Below are 6,498 nucleotides of genomic sequence, written 5' to 3' on the forward strand. Positions count from 1 at the left end.
ACACCTTCCTGTATGATTTTTGTTAAAACATAGGGAATATGGTTTTTAAGATATGGGTGATCTAACTCGTTTCAAAGTTCCATGGCCTTGAATTTGAAAGTCCATATCTACACATGAAAGAGTTTGATGAGATAATAGTCACCTTATACTTTCCTAATGTGTCTGAGGACACGATAAGGCTAAAATTCTTTCCCTTCTCCTTAAAAGAAAAGACTAAGACGTGGTTACATTCACTACGTCCACAATCTATTGGCAAATGGAATGACATGATAAGGGAGTTCATAAAGAAATTCTTCCCATACCATAAAACGAACACCGTCAGAAAGTCGATCATGAACTTTGCCCAAAAGGAAGATAAAACATTCTTTCAATGTTGGGAGCAGTTCAAGGATCTTGTCAATTCATGCCCACAAAACGGTTTTGAAATGTGGTGGATAACAAGTTTCTTCCATGAAGGACTGACATCTTCCATGTTCTAATTCGTTGAGATGATGTACAATGGGGAATTTATGAACAAAGATGTCGATAAAATGGGATTACTTTGACAAACTCGCTGAAACCGCACAATCATGGGACATCTCCCTAAGACCTAACACCACTTCTAAACCTACTCAATCAAAGGAAAAGGGTGGAATATATCTTTGGAAAGAGGAAGACGATATAAATGCTAAAGTGACCAGTCTCATATGGAAACTCGAGGCCATGGAACTTAAGAAGGCTAAGGCTAAGGAAGTTGTCTGCAGTATTTGTGCTTGTAATGTTAACACAACTGAAAATTGTCCAGTAATACCTTCTTTTTAAGAAATACTGAATGAGCAATCAAATACTGTGAACAACTACCAAAGGCCTTTCAAAGGACTCACTTCAAACACATATAATTCAAGTTAGAGAAATCATCCAAACTTCAGTTGGAGGAATGGACAAACTATTACTCCTCAAGGATTCCCTAGCCAATTCTTAAATCAAGGGAAACCTCAGGAGGATCTGGTTTTAAAACACATTTAAAATCAAGAGCTTTTCAATCAAAACACATTACAAGCTTTCCAAGACCTTAACAAATCCATTCAAAGGATTGAGGCACACTTAGTGAGTGGGGAGAAAGGGATGCTTCCAGCTTAACCTCTCCCCAATCCAAAGCCGCAATGTAAAATTAGTGACCTAAGCTCTTCAAATCAGATGGAACAAGCTAACTCTATCACCACTCTTAGGAGTGGAAAAACAATTGACAAATCTATTCTGTAAGGGTTGAAAAGTCTAAGGACCCGGAAGAAGACACAGACGAAAAACCTAGCACTACTCCAGATGGATTAGAACTGGAACCTCTAGGCAAGCCAATTGCTCCATTCCCCCAACGGTTGATTGCACCAAAACCTCTAGCTAATTCTCAGGACATTCTAGAGGTGTTAAAACAAATGCAAGTTAACATCCCTCTGCTTGATGCTGCGAAACAAATTCCTTCATATGCCAAATTTCTAAAAGACCTATGCTCTACTAAGAGGCGTCAGGGTATTAAAAAGAAAATTTTTCTAACAGAAAAAGTTAGTGCCATCCTCAAGCAAGATGTGCTACAAAAATATAAAAACCCTGGTAGCCCCACTATCACTTATCTAATTGAGAATCACCTGATTGAGAATACACTCCTTGACTTGGGGGCGAGCGTAAATCTGATCCCCTATTTGGTCTACGAACAACTGCGTTTAGGTGAATTAAAACCCACCTGGACCACATTACAACTTGTTGATCGCTCAGTTCATGTACCAAGGGGGATGATTGACGATGTATTGGTCCAAGTTGATAAATTCTACTATTCATTAGATTTTATCGTCCTAGATACTTAACCCATTGTAAAATGAGAATTCAAATCCCTGTTGTACTTAGCCACCCATTCCTTGTTACATCCAATGCTATCATCATTGTAGAAATGGGGTCATGAATTTGTCTTTTAGAAATATGATGTTGGAGCTCAACATTTTCTTTAACATAAGTAGACAGGTAGAGGATGATGACGAGGCCCACGACATTAATATGATAGACTCTTTCATGGAAGATAGAGCCCTGATGACCTTATCCTCTGACCCTCTAAAGATGTCCTTGGCACACTCCCCCAATTTGGATGATGACACGATTAGGGAGATGGATGCCATACTTGATATAACGTTGGTACTTGAAGTTAACCGGTGGAGGCTACAATTTGAGAAATTACCCTAAACTGATGTTATGCCTCTACCGTCTAGCCTCAAAGCACCGAAACTTGACCTAAAACCTTTGCTCGCTGATCTTAAATATGTCTATTTAGGTCAAGATGAGACATACCTGGTGGTGATTTCTTCCCACCTTGAGCAAGAACAAGAGAGTATGCTTATTTTTATTAGCAAGAACATTGAGCACAAAGGATCCCTTGAATATAAGACCTTGTCCATTCTGTACATTTTTTATACCTATGTGCACAATGATCGACGTCCTTGGCCAAACCTGAACTAGCCATGCATAGTACACACCCAACTAACCAGAACCCCAAGGTCTCGAAACCTATTTCATATCGACCGCCCCATCACCGCGATTGCTGAGGTACCACCCGTGCATCTATACGATGCTCCATTAGTGAGATACGCCACGAAGAATCGTTTGTGTATCATGTGCGCATGGCACCATATATTACAATCTACACATGTGCACAACACATGCCATGCACACATGCACCATGCCACACATGGGTGAGAGGATCTCTACCCATGTGTGTGATTTCACACACCCATACCACCCTTCTTTCATGTGTATCCAAAGTCAACCCTTCTCCATACAACACCTTATGCATGATGTCATCATATCATGCCATCCCATGCCCCCTTAATCAACCATTAACTCCTAATCATGAATTAATTGTATAATCCTAGCCTAAGCTAACCATAATCACATTAATCTAACCTAACCACATATTTATCCATTTCTCTACAAATACACCTTCATCCCTTAACATTTTCACCATTTCCCTACAATAAGGAGAGAGAGAGAGAGAGAGAGATGTGATCTTGGTGAGCCACCATCAACTCCATCAATCCCATCCCTTTGATCCATCTCAACCATCCATCTAATCCATCAAGGTGAGTACACCCCCTCACATTTTTCTTCTCTTGTTTCCTTGATTTCTTTCCCATGTGGTGTAGGTGTAAGGACCCACAAAAGAATGGACCCCCAAGTGAAGATGATGAACCATCCAATGGTGTAGATGGCTTAAGAACATAAATAACAACATGAATTTGGAAGTTGTGTGAGACCATTGATCATGGCCCTACCACGATGTTGGTCAGCCATCCAATTTGTTCATAAGGTCACAAAGACCTGGTTGGGAGAACATACAGATGTCAGCTTGATTAGAATGGCTGGGCCCCACCGTGGGCCCACTGTAATGTTTGTATGCCATCCAAACTGTCCAAGTGAGGCCCATTGGGCTGGCCAAACTCACACACACACACACACACACCCATGCACACACGTGCACATAACATTTAAAAAAATAAAGAGGGCTGGATGCTGATTGCTGCCAGCATCTAGAGGATGCTGCAGCAAGCAGTGTCCCACCTGCCTATTAAAATGGGTAAGGGGTTGTGGGACCAAACCCCCCCCCCCACATGATGTATGTATCTGATCCACACCATTCATCTGATTTCTTAGGTCATTTTAGGCATTGAGCCAAAAAATGAAGCCAATCCAAATATCTGGTAGGCCACACCATTGAAAATAGTAGTGACAAGTGACAATTACCATTAAAAATCTATTAGGCCCGTTGTAATGTTTGTGTACTTCTAAACATATTGAATATTGGGCTCATTCGGCTTGCCACGAGTCAGAGAATCTAATAAATGGAGTGGATCATCCTAATGTGGGCCCCACCTATGAAAAACCTCAGAAAAATAAAAAAATAAAAAGCAAGGGCTGGACGGTAATTGCTGTCAGCGTCTTGCTACTTAGACGTTGGTAGGGACAGTGGGTCTCACCATAGGTCCCACCGTGATGTATGTCGAACATCTACACCGTGTATTTGATAGGTCCCCTTTAAATAATGGGTCGCCCCAAAAATCATCCATACATGGAACTCAGGTGGCCCACACCATCTAAAATCATCCTGGGACATGGTTATAACATATAAAAGCACTTGTTGGGGCCCACCTGAAATTTGGATGCATATGAACTTGGTCTAACCCCTTAACCAAGTGGGACACACATAATGGATGGGTTGGATTCATGAATCACGTCCCGGTGGCCTAACAAATGATTATAAATGTTTTAATGAAGGAAAAGCCTCTCAACTTTTGTGTGTGTTGTGGTCCACACGAGCCACATATTGACTTGATTTTAAGCCCCAGGCCCACCATGGATTAGTAACCCATTAATTATGCAAAACTGGATTGTTTGCAAATATGATATGTGAATGGTCCGGATCTTTGTTAAAATTACTATATATTGACGATGTACAATCATGTGACTATGTGGTGTGTGGATAGCCTGAAATTGATACAACTATGATGAATGCATAGTCCAAATTCTATGATTATGTGCTGCTTAGGTCACCACTAACATGTGAACTTACGGTCCCTAACCATGAAATTCAGTGATGCTAAGGCAACCTTCAAGCCATATGAATTTGTAATGTATATGATGTCTTAAACCACGTGAAATTGTGCGGCATGAGTGGTCTACCACCACATGATCATGTGATGTGTTATCTACCCTAATTTATGTGGGATTGGGTTGTTACCCTAAATCGTGTGGGATTGGGTTACTGCCCTAGATTATATAATTATATAATAAGTGGACAAACCTTGACCACTTGGCACTTTGGTTATAGTGCGGCCCTAAATAGTAGGATCATATGACATGAGTTTAAATCCGTAAACATGTTCAATTATAACAAATGTGTAGACTCTAGTGGTGTGAGGGTGTGATATACATGTTTGGCCCGTTAATCATGTGGGCATGTGACGTATGTATGGCCACCTAAACATATGCAATTGTGGAATATACGTAGTCATCTAATCGTATGATTGCGAAATACACCAAGGCCAATCAACTACATGAAATTAGGTGGCATTGGTGGCCACCTAATGATATGACCACGTGCTTATGGACATAGCCATGGTCACCTAAACCATGAACAATCGGGTTGTACGTGCATATTTTCTTAGTCATGAGAATTATGATATAGGTGGGATTATACACCTTGATAATAAAGTGGTCCTCAACTCGGTATTATGCGACATGAATATGATCCCTACATTGAACTCATTAGTAAAGTGGAAGTAAGGACCACTAAAATATATGTGATGTGATTAAATGTGGCCCTTGGTTTATTCATCATGTGACACTAAACCAGGATTATTAGCCATGTGAAGTGTGAGGCGGTTGTTGCCTAAGACTTAACATAATTAGTGTAACCTTGTACTCATGTGTAGGATTATGATTGTTTAATTATGTTTGGATATTTTGAAATGTGGACACTGGATCATGATAGTAATCGTATATATACTAAACTATGTAAAATTGTGGTACTGACCGCCTGACCATGTGAAAGTTTAGTGAAGCGGTTGCCCCATTATGTGAGCTATGATGTAATGAAAGTACGTAACCATCTAACCTTATGTCCTTTATTATGACAAGTAGAGTGACATTTATGTGGCCTCTCAACCATATGGACTTCTGATAATGAAGTGGCCATAGGACCATGTGGGCATATGAGAATTGTGTGGTCACTCCAGACTCGTGGACTATGCCGATGATGTAATCCCTTGGGTATGTGAACTTAGGACGTGTGTTAAATTGATTGTTGGACCCATCTTATTTATAATATTGGGCTTGATTTGTAGACTCCACTAATATGTTCACAATGACATTAGAGTGGTGAGCTTATTAGCCTTAAAGCCCACCTTGAGTGGACGCCTTGTGGCCCATTAGCGGTAAACCTATCAGGCCCATAGGTTACTTCCTCTTACTAAGAATGTAAGACTCCATGAGAAGTGCATATTAGACTTATGTTTGGGCTTCTTGGTAAGTGTATGAGACTCCTTGTGATGTATGTATGCTAAGTCCCATTGGGGCCTTGTGAATGAGTTATGACTGAGTCCTCGAATGAACCATTTGTGGTAATCAATGGACCACCCAACAAGCAAGAAGAATAAGATGTAGCAACTCACTAACTAGCCCATTCAAGTGTGGCAATGAACTGGGCCTTAGTCCACTTGAAATGATAGTTAGACATGTTGAGGCATTGGATTGAAATCTAATTATGCATGTGGTGATGGCACATGTGTGGTGATTGTGTAATGTGATACTTGTAGTGATGATGATGCGTGTATGGTTAGATGCGATGATTGTATTGTATTGTAATGCTAATTTATGTTTATATGCTTGGATGGTGTTCAATTGGATGTAAGGACTAAGTGGACCACCGTATGTATTACCTTGAGTCATAGATAGTGCACCTAGCGCCATATAATGACGTGA

The 6,498-nt window shown here is 40.4% G+C and overlaps 1 non-coding gene across 1 annotated transcript; it reads right to left on the minus strand.

The window, feature by feature from the left end:
• Positions 1-314: 314 nt before the first annotated feature.
• On the minus strand, positions 315-421 carry LOC131223419 (small nucleolar RNA R71). The gene has a single exon (XR_009160447.1). It is a non-coding gene; the product is annotated as a small nucleolar RNA R71 (small nucleolar RNA).
• Positions 422-6,498: the final 6,077 nt, after the last annotated feature.

The sequence above is a fragment of the Magnolia sinica genome, chromosome 1, assembly GCF_029962835.1.
Source record: "Magnolia sinica isolate HGM2019 chromosome 1, MsV1, whole genome shotgun sequence".
Classification (NCBI taxonomy): Eukaryota; Viridiplantae; Streptophyta; class Magnoliopsida; order Magnoliales; family Magnoliaceae; genus Magnolia; species Magnolia sinica.